Genomic DNA, 18,051 nt, shown 5'->3' on the forward strand with positions numbered 1-18,051 from the left:
TTGTTTCCTATCCCTGAGCCAGCTCTCAACCCACTTGCACATATTTTCCCCTATCCCCATTATTCTCATTTTATGTATCAACCTTTTGTGTGGCACCGTATCAAAAGCTTTTGAAAAGTCCATAAACACTACGTCCACTGGGTTCCCTTGGTCCAATCCGGAACTTACCTCTTCATAGAAACTGATCAAATTAGTCTGACATGAACGGTCCCTAGTAAACCCGTGCTGATACTGGGTCATGAGGTTATTCCTCTTCAGATACTCCAGTATAGCGTCCCTTAGAATGCCCTCCAGGATTTTACCCACAGTAGAGGTTAAGCTTACGGGCCTATAATTTCCGAGTTCAGTTTTTGTTCCCTTTTTGAATATTGGCACCACATTTGCTATACGCCAGTCCTGTGGCACAGACCCTGTTATTATGGAGTCTTTAAAGATTAAAAATAATGGTCTATCAATGACTGTACTTAATAACTGCAGTACTCGAGGGTGTATCCCATCCGGGCCCGGAGATTTGTCAATTTTAGTGATTTTTAGCCGCCGCCGCACTTCCTGCTGGGTTAAGCAGGTGACATTTAATTGGGAATTTTTATCACTAGACATTTTGTCTGCCATGGGAATTTCTTGTGTAAATACTGATGAAAAAAAGTCATTTAGCATATTGGCTTTTTCCTCATCCTCATCCACCATCTCACCCAGACTATTTTTAAGGGGGCCAACACTATCATTTTTTAGTTTCTTACTATTTATGTAGTTAAAGAATATTTTAGGATTATTTTTACTCTCTCTGGCAATGAGTCTCTCTGTCTCAATCTTTGCTGCCTTGATTTGCTTTTTACAGAATTTATTTAATTTTCTGTATTTATTTAATGCCTCCTCACTACCTACTTCCTTTAATTCTCTAAATGCTTTCTTTTTGTCACTTATTGCGCCCCTTACAGCTCTCTTTAGCCATATTGGTTTCCTCCTATTTCTAGTATGTTTATTCCCATACGGTATATACTGTGCACAGGTTCTATCCAGGATGCTAATAAACGTCTCCCATTTTCTTTGTGTATTTTTGTGTCTCAGGATATCGTCCCAGTTAATTGCACTAAGATCCTCTCTCATCCGTTGGAAATTTGCCCTCCTGAAGTTTAGTGGCATTAGTATACATGCACTTTATGTTCCTCTCTGTACTTCTATTTCTTAAATTATTAACTGTTCTGACCCCACCCCCCCCATGCCACCGCCACCCCCAACTTCCTTATTTGTGCCCAGGTCTCTGTCTGCACTATCTTCCCCTCCTATAAAATGAATACCCTCCCCCCCAATTCCTAGTTTAAACACTCCTCCAACCTTCTAGCCATTCTCTCCCCCAGCACAGTTGCACCCTCCCCATTGAGGTGCAGCCCGTCCCTAGCGTAGAGCCTGTAGCCAACTGAGAAGTCGGCCCAGTTCTGCAGGAACCCAAACCCCTCTTTCCTACACCAATTCTTGAGCCACTTATTAACCTCCCTAATCTCCCGTTGCCTCTCTGGCGTGGCACGTGGTACCGGCAGTATTTCGGAAAATACCACGTTGGAGGTCCTTGCTTTCAGCTTGCAGCCTAATTCCCTGAAATCATCTTTAAGGACCTTCCACCTACCTCTAACTTTGTCATTAGTGCCAATGTGCACCATGACCGCTGGGTCCTCACCAGCCCCTCCCAATAATCTGTCCACCCGATCAGCGATGTGTCGGACTCGAGCGCCAGGTAGGCAGCACACCGTTCGACGATCCCTGTCTTTGTGACAGATTGCCCTATCTGTTCCCCTAATAATTGAGTCGCCCACTACCAGCACCTGTCTGGCCTGCTCTGCGGAGTAAGATGCTGACTTATCTGCCTGTAGAGTAAAAAAGTTTTGCGTTTGAATTCAGTCCCCAAAAACATCTGTCATGAAAGAGTTGGTAGGTCCCCATACACAGTAAATGATGAATCCATCCTGCGAAAATTGTCAATTCAACTGACTTGAATATAATGTGTATAGGGGTCTTCAGAGAAGTACTAGCGAACAATATTTCCTTCCTCCCTCTTTGGCTATTTGTGTTTAAAAATTCCACCAAAACATCTGGGTCATCTGTTATTTGACTCCTGGATTATCACACCCATTCTGGCCTATCCTCAGCTTACATCATCACCAGCTCATAGTGGGGTGGCCTGGAATTAAACAGTTTGTTTTTAGGTATGGGTTGATTGTCTGCAGCTGTGAGGTTACTGGAACATCAGAGAAGCGGTGGTTATTTTATGACATCACGTGCCCAAGAAATCTAAATTATCTCTCAACAACACCTTTATTGATTGGTAATGAACAACGATGTTTACCTTGCAGGATCCTGATTACATTATAAGACTATGCAATTATATGTGCACATGAATAAGGAACAATTCTGTTATTGACCATATTCCTACAATTATATAAGTCTAGTGTGATAGTGAAACAAAAAGTCCACATCTCTTTGGTGGTTGTGACTATATTAGTTTAGCCTAGATTTACTGTAGGTGGCAAAATTTAGGACTTAAGATTTAACCTTCCAATAATTAAAAATCAAATATCTGACCTAGAAACTTTTCAGCTTTAAGTCTCCTGGACAAATTTCTAATGATATATCCACCCAAACTAGTAATTACGAGGAATGCTTATTTAGCAAAAAACAAGGTGTACCTTTCATTATGAAGATGACTCACTTTTTATGAGTCATTTGCTAGCGTGGACCATGGACACCACCTCCATTGTAGACTTTCAATATATGTACTCATCAGCAGAATTAAAGTATTATGGGTGGATTGAGAGTGCTCACGTTTTTATTCTTCAGCAACAAAGAACTCCATTAGTAGCTAAATTTACTAAACCTTGGAGACAAATTGGTACCTTTTAAACATTAAATATCAATTTAGAGAGGATGGGTTGGAAACAAACAATTGCCTATTTAGTTGTGTTGTTCACTTGGTAATAAACTTCTAGTGGCTTTGAGGAATCCCTGAAAATTGCCATAAAAATGCTCCATTATTTACTAATTATGTAAGAACGATTATTATTCAAGCTTTTCAATCATTGTAAAATCATTTAAAGTTGAAAATGTATTGAAAAAGTTACAGGAAATATATATCTTTGTACCGTGTTATCCAGTAGATAGAATAATATTTGGAATTGAGAGTCCTAAGTAGTTGATACCTTTCAATGGCTAACTGAAAAGATGCAACACATTGCAAGCTTTCGAGACTACACAGGTCTCTTCATCAGGCAAAGACTAAAACAACATCTGAAGAATCACAATTGAACAATTGAAAGTCAGATGCCTAGTTATAGCACCATGGACCTGAAATTACTTGTATTGAAAGGTAACTTCAAATCTCAGAGAGACAGGAGAATCGGGGAGTATAAACTTATGACAACCTTTGACACACTTAGTGCAGGAATGAATGTGTCGCATGGATTTATGTCTTTTCACATCAATTAAGGAATTTAAGTCTGCTCTTGGTAATCTAAAGCTATCCAAATTGCTGGATCCGACCAGCTTCAGTTTACCTGCACTTTTCCCATGTTTCTGTGAGCAGCCTGGAAAAGCACACAATTCAGACTAGCAGCATGACCATTCCGATAGTTTGAACTTTCAATCTTCACAACCACAGCATACCTTGTAGAGCTAGAGGCTGGGAGCAAAGAGTGACATGCTCCTGAAGGTAGAACAATCCTTAAGTTAGGTTACAATTTTGTAAAGAAGTCATTTATTTTTAAAGGGGTTGTCTCAAGAATACAACCCTTTTATTATATCTGGGACCTCCCTTTATTGGCCATAACAAGGTAATCCATTCATTCTGGTTGAAACATGATTACTTGATCGGTTAGACATTTAATAATGTAGTACTGCAATTTGCTCAAATGCAGTATCTTTAATCGGAAGAAGAATCCAATGATGAAACACATAGTAGCACTGAAGACATTAATGAAATTGTTCATATCCTGAGAAGTACTTCTACGTTTTCATGGGACAAAAGTGTGGCCAAAAATGGATCATTGATTAAATATATTATACAGTTGATCACCTATTTAATAAGTCCCTGCATTTTTATTTTAAAACTTGAGGTACCTCCAATAAATTGAGCATCTTGAATGTTCAAAGTTTGCTTGCTAAACCTTCTGAGCTCAGACTCAAGATCCTGAAGGCTGTATCTTAAAAATCACATAAAACTATCATAGATAGGTATAAAATGAAATCTCTATGGAAGCTAAATGCACAGATACTACAATAAACATGACCACGAACCATTCATTTTTATATCTCCACAATATGACCAACTTCAGAAAATTCCAAATAAAAAAAATTTGGACAAATGTAAGGACTTTTAAGGAAACAAACATTTAATTGAGATAAGCTTTTCTATGCGTGTAAATATTGTATATGGATTGAGTCCAGCTAGAAAAAGAAGTATTTTATTGTGTGTAAAGTGAAAAAAGATACAGCTTTATCTTTTTTATTCAAATAAATGTGTATGGGATATGATTTTGAAGCACTTGCTTCATTCTACTGTCTACAAAATGGCTGCTGGTGAAGGAGCATGTGACCGGACCTTTTTATCATCCCCTAAAATTAAAAATCCCATTTTTAGTGTTTTAAAACTGGAGGAGGCTGAAATACTGGTCTGGCCACATGATCCACCCCCAGCAGTCATTTTGAGAACAATAGAGTTGTGTAGTCTGTGAGGAATGTTTAACTAACTAGTGGGTGTAATTTCAAAAAGGAGAAGAACCAGTAATGTTTATAAGTGAGTGCAATAAAATCATATATCCCCAATGCATATATCAACATAATATACAATAGGCCTGATCTATAAATATCACAATCAGTCTCAAGTCCTAGGCGTTTCTCTTCGACACTGGAGAGAGTACCTATGTCACCACAACACTAATAAAATGTATGAATCAGGCTGGCTAACTGGTTCAAGAGTGTAGAAAGCTCTCTCCTGTGTTGAAAGGATATACTTGGTTAAGAAATAAAGTATTCTAGAATATTTAGTTATATACCTACTACTTCTGTGATCCAAAGTTTTGCCAAAGGTGTGCTATTTTGCCATGTTTGAGTAGAAAAGCATAGTCTACAATTCTAAAGGGGTTGTTCACTGTCAAGTAAGTGGTCCCCAAATGCTGTAAAATACCTACAAAAATAAACACAGCAACCACTCATCCTCCCTATGTCCTGTGCCAAATTTCCACCTGTGCTTGAGTCTCAGCGTTTAGCTGCAGCTGTAACATGGCATCGACAGCGCTTATCACCACTATAGCCAGTCAGTGATCCCGGCAGCTTGTGTCATATACCTTGGCACATAACCTTGGCACATACCATTCCACAATGACTATTCGTTGTTCAAGAGAGAACACCATCTTTTGACATGATCTGCACAGAAGGACTGAACAGGAAGGCTAAAATAAAACCAGAACGCTACATAAGGTGCAACACCATGACACCAGACAGGGAACAAGGGGCTACGGCCTCCTCTTAAGAGCGTGGCAGTGGTGTTGGAGCTACTTTTCCATGGGCCACCTTGTACTTGAAGTTATGGGGCCTCTATTTCTAGAAACTATCTTTTTAAGGTTTGGAGCTTAATTTTTTGTCAAAGCTCCAAATTCCATACTTTTCTTCCCAGGTTGCACAATTTGACTTCTAGGCTAGGCTCTTAAACTAAAAATTAATTAAGGGAAGACTTAGGTCAGGTATTGGAATTGAGTATAATGTACCTTGAAAAGCCCCATGTACTGCACAATTACAAATATGGGAGTGGTGCTTAGCTGTCACCTTGTCCTGGTTATATGTGATTGGATTCATGATCATACTCGTATAAAGTAGGTTCTGGGAGGATTGCCAGTCAATATCAACAAACAATGATATTAGTGTATAAGAATGAGTCACTTTCAGGAAAATGCTGTCTGGCCATATTGGTTATTGCATCAATTTTCTCTTTGAGTGTAGTTATGGATGAGAGGAGACACTAATATGTATGTAAATGTATCAAAGGGTTATCATAACTGGAAATACGTGACATAAGGTAGTGATTCTAGAATATGTTTTCTGTTTTCTCTTTTAGTTATCCCAATAAGAAGACCACTACTAAGAACCATGCCCCAACCTGATATATGTGATAATTGGCAATAGTATGTTTTATTAAAAGCATTTTACATGAATAACTTTTTTTTAGGGCACAGGCTCACTAAGGTTAAGAATAATAAAATCAGTTTAACTCTGCCATTGCTGCTCCAGTCTCTCTGATGCTTCCCCTGGTCTTTGCTGTCATGCTGCACCAGTAACATCATAACTACATGACCACATGACCACTGCAGCAAATCACTGTGCTTAGTGGGCTTGTGTCATCTACATCATAATGTACAAGCATGTGTCATAATATAAAAAGACTCATGGGTAAAGTTTATCCGAGCATTTTATATTTGCATATTCTGGAGCATTTGGCGCTAAACAACAATACAGTGCAATGGCCATAAAAATATTACAGAGCATATCCTGAATAATAATGTTGTAAGTTTCTAAATAATTCTATAGAGCGTGAGCTTTATATCATGGGAATTGCGCAGATCCCACCCTTGCCACCAGAGAGATCACACAGATCCCACCCCGGCCACCAGAGAGATCACACAGATCCCACCACTGCCACCAATTTATGAGAAGAGGAAACTCCACTGACTCTACTCATCAGGACAATTACACAATTGACTAACAAGTCATAGATGAGGCTGCAGCTATTCCCACTACTAGGCCAGTTATTGAGGAACTGAAAGTAAGTGTATGGTATACACTTCTGATTCCAATGCATAAAATATATATATATACCTCAATGAGATCACTGCTAACTCTATAATAAGAACAGGAAGTACTAGCTGGGGAGCAGTTCACAGAGCAAGAGGAACAGAGCTATTAAATTTTATATATTTAATCCAGAAATATAGGCAGGGTTTATACAAAAATAAACAAAGATGTTACAAAATGGGAACAAAACAATATAGTATATACAATCACATGTAATAAAAGATATAACAAAAGAAAAGTACTAAACTTGTGACACGAAAATGCCTCAGAGTTTAGCGGAGGGAGGTACTCCTTAGGAAAATGAACACAACTACAGCAATTTGTACCTTACAGGACTCAAAAGACCAAAACCCAAACTATGATTTTAATTAGATCAAGGTTACGCTCACATACCTCCCTTTGGTGAGCTCATATGGGGCCTGGTAATGGAATGTCCTAGGTTTTTTACAATGCTATGAGATCCCCAACTTTCAGGATATCTTTGCCCCTGAAGGTCCCTATCACAGTTTTACCTTTCTATAGAGATGAAACATGACATGTCTAGCATCAGCCATCTGACTGATATTAAGTTGGATGTGTTCACTAGAGTTGAGTGAATTTGCTCGGGTGCATGCTTATTCGGCAAGCTATAGCGCTTACCGAATAAGCTGCAGAGGGAACCCGGATACATGGAGAGCGCCGGCTGATCAGCTGTTCGGTTCCACAGCTGCATGTGTCGTGGCTGTGTGACAGTCACAACACATGCATGGAGAGCCCAACAAACAGGCTGTCACACAGCCAAGACACATGCAGCTACGGAGCCAATCAACTGATCAGCCATAGCAATCTAGGAAGTTGAGTTCCCTACCTTGTCGAATAAGCAGGGACCCTAGCAAATTCGCTCATCTCTAGTGTTCACCTTGCCTTACTGTGATGTGAGTGAATGCATTATGTTCATCCCTTTGCTACAACGCCTATAAATATTACATCGATATAAACCCCAATATTCATCACTGACTACTGGCACTAAATTGTCGGAGACAAATTCTTTGAACAGAGGAAGCTCTTGCCTCTCCGCATATGACTCTCTGTATGGATTGTATATTTTTTCTTTACGACCGACACATGACCTTTTAAATTGTCAAGAATATTAAATATTGTAAAATGAAAATTCCATAGCTTTCCTCTCATTTTAAAATCATGAATCTGTCCATTACAGGGTTGCTTCCATGCTGGAACATTGGAGGTCTATTAAAAAAGTACAGGTCACTTAAACGTTAGCCTAGGGATCTCTGAGCGATCTAAATGTAGTCATATTATATTTTCCTAATGGAACATTTTATCATGCCATTATTTCATGTTTAATCTGATTGAATATTTTTTATTTTTTGCAGTATTCTTTAAACTGTGCTACTATCAAATAAAGGGGTGGACATACCATTGGTGCACCCTGTGCAGTGGGTGAGGGTTAAGGGGTCTTCACCTCAAAAGTGGGTGGAATTGTGTACTATAATGAGCTATTATATATTGTTCTTGCACAGGGGCACTCTTCTGTCTGTGTCTGCTTCTGATCTAATCTGCTAGCCTATCATTAAGATAGAATCATAGAATCATAGAATGGAAGAGTTGGAAAGGACCTCCTGTGTCATCTGGTCCAAAGCAGGATTCACTAAATCATCCCAGACAGATGTCTTAACAGCAGCTCAGATTAGAGACCAGGTCAATACCACACAGAGTTCTAGCAACAGACACATCTCTACAACAACTGTTGAGAGGTGACTTTGTGCAGCAGGCCTTCATGGTAAAATAGCTGCTAGGAAACCACTGCTAAGGACAGGCAACAAGCAGAAGAGACTTGTTTGGGCTAAAGAACACAAGGAATGGACATTAGACCAGTTGAAATCTATGCTTTGGTATGACGAGTCCAAATTTGAGATCTTTGGTTCCAACCACCGTGTCTTTGTGCGACGCAGAAAAGGTGAACGGATGGACTCTACATGCCTGGTTCCCACCGTGAAGCATGGAGGAGGAGGTGTGATGGTGTGGGAGTTCTTTGCTGGTGACACTGTTGGGGATTTATTCAAAATTGAAGGCATACTGAACCAGCATGTCTACCACAGCATCTTGCAGCGGCATGCTATTCCATCCGGTTTGCGTTTAGTTGGACCATCATTTATTTTTCAACAGGACAATGACCCCAAACACACCTCCAGGCTGTGTAAGGGCTATTTGACCAAGAAGGAGAGTTATGGGGTGCCATGCCAGATGACCTGGCCTCCACAGTCACCAGACCTGATCCCAATCGAGATGGTTTGGGGTGAGCTGGACCGCAGAGTGAAGGCAAAAGGGCCAACAAGTGCTGAGCATCTCTGGGAACTCCTTTAAGATTGATGGAAGGCCATTCCCGGTGACTACCTCTTGAAGCTCATTAAGAGAATGCCAAGAGTGTGCAAAGCAGTCATCAAAGCAAAAGGTGGCTACTTTGAAGAACCTAGAATATAAGACATAATTTCAGTTGTTTCACAGTTTTTTGTTAAGTATATAATTCCACATGTGTTAATTCATAGTTTTGATGCCTTCAGTGTGAATTTCCAATTTTCATAGTCATGAAAATACAGAAAAATTTTTAAATGAAAAGGTGTGTCCAAACTTTTGGTCTGTACTGTACTTGTTACTCGAGATTTCTTGAGCATGGTCTGGAATCGGTCCTTCTCCACAATCTTCCTCAGGGTCCGGTCTCCTCTTCTCGTTGTACAGCGTTTTCTGCCACATTGTTTCCTTCCAACAGACTTACCATTGAGGTGCCTTGATACAGCGCTCTGGGAACAGCCTATTTGTTGAGAAATTTCTTTCTGGGTCTTACCCTCTTGCTTGAGGGTGTCAATGATGGCCTTCTTGACATCTGTCAGGTCGCTAGTCTTACCCATGATGGGGGTTTTGAGTAATGAACCAGGCAGGGAGTTTATAAAAGCCTCAGGTATCTTTTGCATGTGTTTAGAGTTAATTAGTTGATTCAGAAGATTAGGGTAATAGGTCGTTTAGAGAACCTTTTCTTGATATGCTAATTTATTGAGACAGGTTTTTTGGGTTATCAGGAGTTGTATGCCAAAATCATCAGTATTAAAACAATAAAAGACCTGACAAATTTCAGTTGGTGGATAATGAATCTATAATATATGAAAGTTTAATTGTAATCATTACATTATGGTAAATAATGAAATTTAACACTATATGCTAATTTTTTGAGAAGGACCTGTATATTTTTGAATCCTCTCTCTCTCTCTCTTCTCTAGTATTAGCTATCCCACCTAGCTTTGTGTCATCAGCAAATTTAATCAGTTTACCCTCAATTCCTTCATCTAAATCATTGATAAAGATGTTGAACAATACAGGGCCCAGGACAGAGCCCTGTGGTACCCCAATTGAGACATTCTTCCAACTGGATGTGCAGCCATTTACAACCACTCTTTTGGGTCCGATCACTAAGCCAGTTATGAATCCACCTAACAGTTGTCTTGTCCATTCCATACTTAGTCATGTTTTCAATAAGGATTGTGTGAGATACTTTGTAAAATGCTTTCCTGAAGTCAAGATATACTACAGAATTTCCCTGACCCACCCGGTCAGTGATTCTTGTCATAGAAGGAAATTAAGTTAGTCTGACATGACTTATTAGTTACAAACCCATGCTGACTCTGTTTAATCACTTCATTCTTATCCAGGTACTTACATACATGTTGTTTAATAATTTGTTCAAAGATCTTTCCTAATATAGAGATCAGACTCACCGGCCTACAGTTCCCTTGGTCCACCTTCTTTCCTTTACTGAAGATAGGAACAACATTTGCTCTACTCCAGTCTTCTGGGACTTCTTCTGTTCTCCAAGAATTTTCAAAGATTATGGAGAGTGGTTCAAAAATTTCTTCTGCTATCTCTTTCAGTACTCTGGGCTGTAATTCATCTGGACCCGGAGACTTCAATTCATTTATGTTAGCTAAGGGTTTCCTCACTATCTTTCTGTTTATAGATATCATGGATTCTTCTATTCCCTTAATAGGACAGTGAAAATCAGTTGATGTTATATTTCCTTTCTGAGAGAAAACAGATGCAAAATAGGAATTTAAAAGTTTGGCCTTTTCAACATCCTTTCTTACCATTTCATCATCTTCATCCTGTAAAAATCCTATAGCATCTTTGACATTTCTTTTACTTTTGACATATCACCAAAATCCGTTTTTATTGCTTTTGACATCTCTTGCAAGCCTTAATTCATTGTCAGCTTATTTAATCTGATTTGTAACCTGCAGGTTCTGCAGACAGCATTATATTCTTCTTTAGATATGCCTCCCTCTTTCCATTTGATAAACATTTCTTTCTTCCTTTCTTGCATGTGTTTAAGTTCTGTGTTCATCCATCCTGGTTTCCTTAAATACTTCCTATTCTTCCCTCTTTCGGAATTGTTAACGATAGTGCTTTGAGAATCTAATTTTTCAAGATTTCCCATCCTTCATGGACATTTTTGTCCTTAAGGATATCCAGCCATTGGATACCTCCGATTTTCTTTTGGAGTCCCTTAAAATCTGCCTTTCTGAAATCTAACCTTGATGTCTGAGTCTTCACAGGTTTTCCTCCTCTAGTTATCCAAAATTCTAAAATAGCATGGTCGCTACCTCCTAGGGTCCCAGCCACTCTTACCTCCTCAACCATTTCCTCCCTGTTTATAAGGATTAGATCCAAGGTAGCACATTCCCTTGTTTTCTCCCCTACATTTTGGAAGATAAAATTGTCAGCAAGAGAGGATAAGAATTTGCTTGACCTGTTAGCTTTGCCTGAGAGAGATTCCCAACAAATTTCTGGATAGTTGAAATCTTCCAAGACAACAATGTCATATTTTTTGGAGAACTTGGCCATTTGATGCATAAAGAGTTGATCCATATCTTCAGCTTGCACAAGCCGGCTGTAGTAAATGCCTACAATCGTGTCCTTTCCATTGTTCTGTCCTTGTATTCTTACCCAAACAGACAGAACTTCAAGTCTTTGAAGCTTCAATCTCTGTGCAGATATACCCTTTTCTAACATACAATGCGACACCTTCTCCTTGTTTATCAAGTCTGTTTCTTGCAAATAAGTTGTATTCTTCTAGCCTTCTATTCCAATCATGTGTATCTTCCCACCATGTTTCAGTGATTCCAATGACATCATATTTCTTCTCCTGCGTTAGTAGTTCCAATTCTCCTTGTTTGTTGCCCATGTTTTGCGCATTTGAATAGAAACATTTTATTTTGTGATTGGTTTCTCTTTCTCTAATATTTTTATTCTTTAGATTTTTGTGTGCTTGTTCTTCCCTTCCACTTCTAATAGCAGAATTCTCAATAGTATTTGTCAGGTGTATGGCTTTTTCTGTCCTTTTGCTTCCCTTCCCATATTGTTCTGGTTTAAAGGGACACTGTCACCCGGATTTGGAAGGAACAATCTTCATCCATGGAGGTGGGGTTTGGGGTTTTTTGATTCACCCTTTCCTTACCCGCTGGCTGCATTGTTATGGACCTGGTGGTTAGGAGCACCCGGAACGACCTGATGGTTAAACTCACACAGGACAAGCTCTGGGAAGTGGGAGCTCTGCTGACCGCAACCCCTAATCCTATCACACAACTAGAAATAGCCGTGGAGCATACCTAACTCTGCCTAGACGCCTCTTCACAGCCTAAGAGCTAACTAGCCCTAGAGATAGAAAATTAAGCCTACCTTGCCTCAGAGAAATTCCCCAAAGGAAAAGGCAGCCCCCCACATATATTGACTGTGAGTTAAGATGAAAGTCACAAACACAGAAATGAAACAGGTTTCAGCAAAGGGAGGCCAGACTTACTAAACAGACTGAGGATAGGAAAGGTAACTTTGCGGTCCGCACAAAAAACTACAAGAAGACCACGCAGAGTGTGCAAAAAGACCTCCGCACCGACTCACGGTGCAGAGGTGCCACTCTGCATCCCAGAGCTTCCAGCTAGCAAGGAAAAATCATGATAGCAAGCTGGATAAGGAAACAATGAACAAATAATTAACTAGCAGGGACTTAGCTTCTGCTGGAGTAGACATGTCACCAGAAAGATCCAAGAGCGAACTGAACCAGTACAAGAACATTGACAGCTGGCATGGAGTAACAATCTGAATGGAGTTAAATAGAGCAGCCAGCCAAAGAATAAACTACGTCACCTGTGGAAGGAACCTCAGAAGCAGCAGCTCCACTCACAGCCACCAGAGGGAGTCCATGGACAGAACTCGCCGAAGTACCATTCATGACCACAGGAGGGAGTTCGATAACAGAATTCACAACAGTACCCCCCCTTGAAGAGGGGTCACCGAACCCTCACCAGAGCCCCCAGGCCGATCAGGACGGGCCAAATGAAAGGCAAAAACCCAGGAATTATCTTCCTGACCATAAAGTTCGATAACAGAATTCACAATAGTACACACCTGCGCAAGGCAATTTTGCCTTGCGCAGGCGTGTACTATGGAGGACAGAGAATGAACTTCAATCCAATATTGCAGCCAGCATGCAGCCAGCGGGTAAGGAAAGGGTGAATCAAAAACCCCCAAACCCTGCCTCCATGGCTGAAGATTGTTCCCTCCAAATCCAGGTGACAGTGTCCCTTTAAAGCTCTCCTGATGAGTGTAGCAAAGCGACTTCCAAATACATGTTTTCCAGTCTTCGTAAGGTGCACCCCATCTCTAGCAAGTAGTCCATCGTATAGGTAATTCACTCCGTGGTCCAGAAATCCAAATCCTTGCTGATGGCACCATCGACGTAGCCAGTTGTTCACCTGCAGAATCTTATTCCACCTCCTTGTTCCATGGCCATCAACTGGAAGGATAGAAGAGAAGACCACCTGCACTTCCAGTTCTTTCACTTTCTTACCTAAGTTTTCAAAGTCTCTGCAGATGGTTTCCAGGTCATTTCTTGCAGTGTCATTTGTCCCCACATGTATTAGCAGGAATGTGTGGTCATCTGTAGTTCTGAAGAGTCCTGATATCCTGATAGCATTCAGGTCAAGAAAAATACTGTGATTCTATCATGCAATCTTGAGCCTAGACTAGAACTGGTAACAATTAGCTTTCTTATAAGCCATACACAGAAGATATAAATACACCTGTCATAAAGTGCCATTCATTTCATACACTGCAATAGATTTTGCTGTGAATCCAATTATCCTGCAGAGATCTTGTATGCTAGTAAATGTGTCATTTAAGAGTTTAGCACTGGCTTGAGGCCCTTGTGCTCCATAATTTAGCAATATTCTACAATTTGTCCAAATGCCTCTAGCATCGGTGTCAAAAAGTGTAAGAGGTATTCCAGCTACTACAGTATAACACTCCATTTTCCTCATCTGTACTCACATCACAAAGCAATAAAACATTTTACATGGCCCTTGGCAGCAATCTTTTTACATAATTTAGAGGATGCTAATTAGTAATTCTGTATTGAAACAATTGTGTGCCTTTTTCAATAAAGTAGTTTGGAAATTTTCAAAATTAAAACCAATTATATAGTAGAGGTATTAATAATTTATCCGTCCGTTTTCACTTGTTCTGCTACCAAAAGAGTTAAACAATTCCTCATTTCTAATTTCTATCGAGCCCATTTAATACAAAAGATTATTAGTTTTAAAACTTATGTACATCATATAAACAAAATTATATGATTGTAAGTTAATTCGAAAGCTGCAGGGCGTTCTCAATGCATACACTGGAAAGTCCATAAAAAGATCCACAGTATTAAAATGGGGACTAATTAAATATATTATAGTACAAATGCATTTCTATAAAGAATCCACATCAGAGCACATATGATAAAGATTGGGATTTTTGATACATGCTGTCAAATATATAGAGAGTTTTGCCAAGTAAAGCAGTAGACACGGTACTGTGTTTTACATTCAAGGTCATATTGCTATACAGAGCTTTATCTGAGAGGTCTCTAAAATGTACCGTAAGTACTTCACCACAAATGCCCCACTTTATGGATTTTTGCGCTGCAGTATGTTTATGTTGGAATTGGCTCTTTTGGCAACCTGAGACTTTAGTCTATATAGTTCATTTAGTTAAGCTATTACTAAGGTTAAAAAAATTGAGCTAAACCTACACAAAGTGTGTGTGTATAGAGAAAGGAAATCACATTTTGTCTGTGGGCACACTAAATGTATATCTCCTACTACTACTAGTGCAACCTTCCATTTCTGATTTGCTTCACTCTGTTTCTTCCTGAATGGACACCGTATTTAAGCCTGGCCTCGCACTTCGTCCTTGTGAGATAATTCATCTCCCAGCCTTTAGTCTAGCTCTCTCACCTGCTGCTCCTCCTCCACATTGTTTGCTGTTCCTGTGTACCGACCTCTGGCTTCCAACTGACTACAATATCTCCTGCTCCTCCATATTATTTGCTAGTTCTGTGTACCAATATCTAGCTTCTAATTGACTATGCTACCTGCCTGTACTATCAAAGTGGTTGTGATAAAAAGACTCCAATATAAACTCGTATCATTACAACCATAGGCTAGAACTCCTAAAACTATGAGGCACCCTCCAATTGGTAGTGAGTAGTGATGAGCGAATATACTCGTTACTCGAGATTTCCTGAGCGCGCTCGGGTGTCCTCCGAGTATTTTTTAGTGCTTGGAAATGTAGTTTTTATTGCCGCAGCTGGATGATTTACATCTAGACAATAGAGAAACTTGGCACTCAAAAATACTTTAGCGTGGATAGTTATTTATTCAATGTGCATCCATAGAGACAAAAGTTGAACATTTTCGGTCCACATCCAGACGTTCATCAGAACAATTATACTGGTATACTGGGAAATACGTATATCCTGTCAAAACTGGTTCCAACAGAGTTGAGCGCAACTCACCACGCGACTTCTGTCGCCCTCCATGTGCGTGGACACATTCAGAATTCCTCTTTGCATCCAGGCTTCTTTGAAAACTCTATATTGCCCAGTCACGTGTTATATTGCCCAGCCACGTAGTATATTGCCCAGCCACATAATATATTGCCCAACCACGTAGTATACAGCACAGACACGTAGTATATTGCTCAGCCACGTAGTATATTGCTCAGCCACGTAGTATATTGCCCAGCCATGTAGTATGTAGTATATTGCCCAGCTACATAGTATATTGCCCAGTCACGTAGTATATTGCTCAGCCACGTAGTATATTGCCCAGCTACGTAGTATATTGCACAGCCACGTAGTATATTGCCCAGCCACGTAGTATATTGCCCAGTTACGTAGTATATTGCTCAGCCATGTAGTATATTGCCCAGTTACGTAGTATATTGTCCAGTGACGTAGTATATTGCCCAATCACGTAGTATATTGCCTACAGCACAGAGCCTACTACAGCACAGAGCCACGTAGCATATTGCACAGCCCATGTAGTATATTGCCCAGCTATGTAGTATATTGCCCTGCCACGTATGACACAGGTTAAAAAAATAAAATATAAACACATACTCACCTTCCGCAGGCGCGTTGTAGCACTGTCGCCTCTGTGGGGTGCAGGCGGCATCTTCCGGTCCGAGGGTATGCTGACGTCGCAGTCACGTGACCGTGTCGCGGTCACATGACAGTGACGTCACGGCAGGTCCTTGTTGTGCAGGACCTGCCATGACGTCGCGGTCACATGACCGTATAGCGGTCACATGACCGTGACATCACGGCCAGGGCCTTTTCGCGCATGCGCACAGGACTTGTGATGACGTCACCGGTCACATGACCGTTACATCATGGCAGGTCCTTCTGCCAGACCATCCGTGCGACCGGAGCGTGCCGGTTGCATCGCGAGGAGCGGGAAAGGCAGCGTAGGTGAGTATATAATAATTTTTAATTTTTTTTATTATTTTTAACATTCAATGTTTTTACTATTGACGCTGCATAGGCTGCGTCAATAGTGAAAAAACGTGGTCACACAGGGTTAATAGCAGCGGTAACGGACTGCATTACACCGCGGTCCGTTACCGCTGCCATTAACCCTGTGTGAGGGCAGACCAGAGTGGAGTATGCGGGCGCCGGGCAGTGAGTGCGGGGAGTAAGGAGTGGCCATTTTCTTTCGGATTGTGTGCGTCGCTGATTGGTCGCGGCAGCCATGACAGGCAGCTGCCGAGACCAATCAGCGAACGAATAACCGTTACAGAAGGACAGACAGACAGACGGAAGTACCCCTTAGACAATTATGTATATAGATATCATGACCTCGTATTGACTAACTGCCATAAAAAAGAAAAAAACGCTGGTTGTAAAGTCACGGTGCATTTTAACCTAAATGACAGAGCCTTGTTTTTAAAATCTAACTTGTCACTTTATATGGTAATAACTCTGGAATGCTTCAGTATATCCCAAAGATTCTGCTTTTTTGTTTTACTTTATGCTAGTGGTAAATTTATGTTGATATGTGTTAGGAGTCGAGTTTCCTCTGCTGCACTGGGGGAATCTCGATCCGTCTCCGCTGCGGTCTCCCATTCTTCTCCAGCCGCGGTGGAGTCTGCTCAGCAGTGACGTCGATCCCAGCGTCTCGCTCAGTCTGACTCTGTGCGAAGAGTTACTGCTGCTTTTCCTGCTTCTGCCATTGAAGCCAGTGCTGGGCAGCGGCGAGTGGACGTTTCTGGATCTAAGTCCTGCTTTTCTCTGTCTGAGCATGCCCAGGGCAGGATCTCCCGTTGGAGATCGAGGGTCACATGCTCAGGTATTGCAGCACATCCCATTGGTCCACTTGGCAGGTCCTGAAAGGGCAAAACTTCTGGAGCTGCTTCCTGTGCTGCTACTATATAAACTGCGCATGACCGCACGGCCATGCGCTAGTATTGTCTTGTAAATATGTGTGTGTGTTGTGAGTGAAAGTCGCTCTTTAAATAACCCTCCCTATTGAATGTCTGTTCGCGGAAGGTGTATGTTTGCTATCTAGCGCCCGACTTATACAACAGCACGAAACACACATTACAGCTACCAGTTGCTGTGTCTGCCAGTATGGCGCCGTGCGCTTGCTCTGCGCTTTCCTGACCCAAGCCTGGGTGGTTAGTGGCGTCCGTCAGTGCGGCACCGCACGCACTCTAGTGCCTTTATATTATTACTTATGTTCCTCTGACACACCCAGTTGCGGTGTTGTGCCAGCAAGTGTCTAATCGGACTTCAATCCTGTGTAGGGGTTGAGTCCGCTGACTTCTTGCTCGCGCTTTATGTGCGGTACT

At 40.9% G+C, this 18,051-nt stretch overlaps 1 protein-coding gene across 2 annotated transcripts in view; it reads left to right on the forward strand.

The window, feature by feature from the left end:
- SH3RF2 (SH3 domain containing ring finger 2) overlaps positions 1-18,051 on the forward strand; it is a 229,990-nt gene that overhangs the window by 62,209 nt on the left and 149,730 nt on the right. The gene's annotated exons all lie outside the window — the stretch shown is intronic.

This window comes from Ranitomeya imitator, chromosome 4, assembly GCF_032444005.1.
Source record: "Ranitomeya imitator isolate aRanImi1 chromosome 4, aRanImi1.pri, whole genome shotgun sequence".
NCBI lineage: Eukaryota > Metazoa > Chordata > Amphibia > Anura > Dendrobatidae > Ranitomeya > Ranitomeya imitator.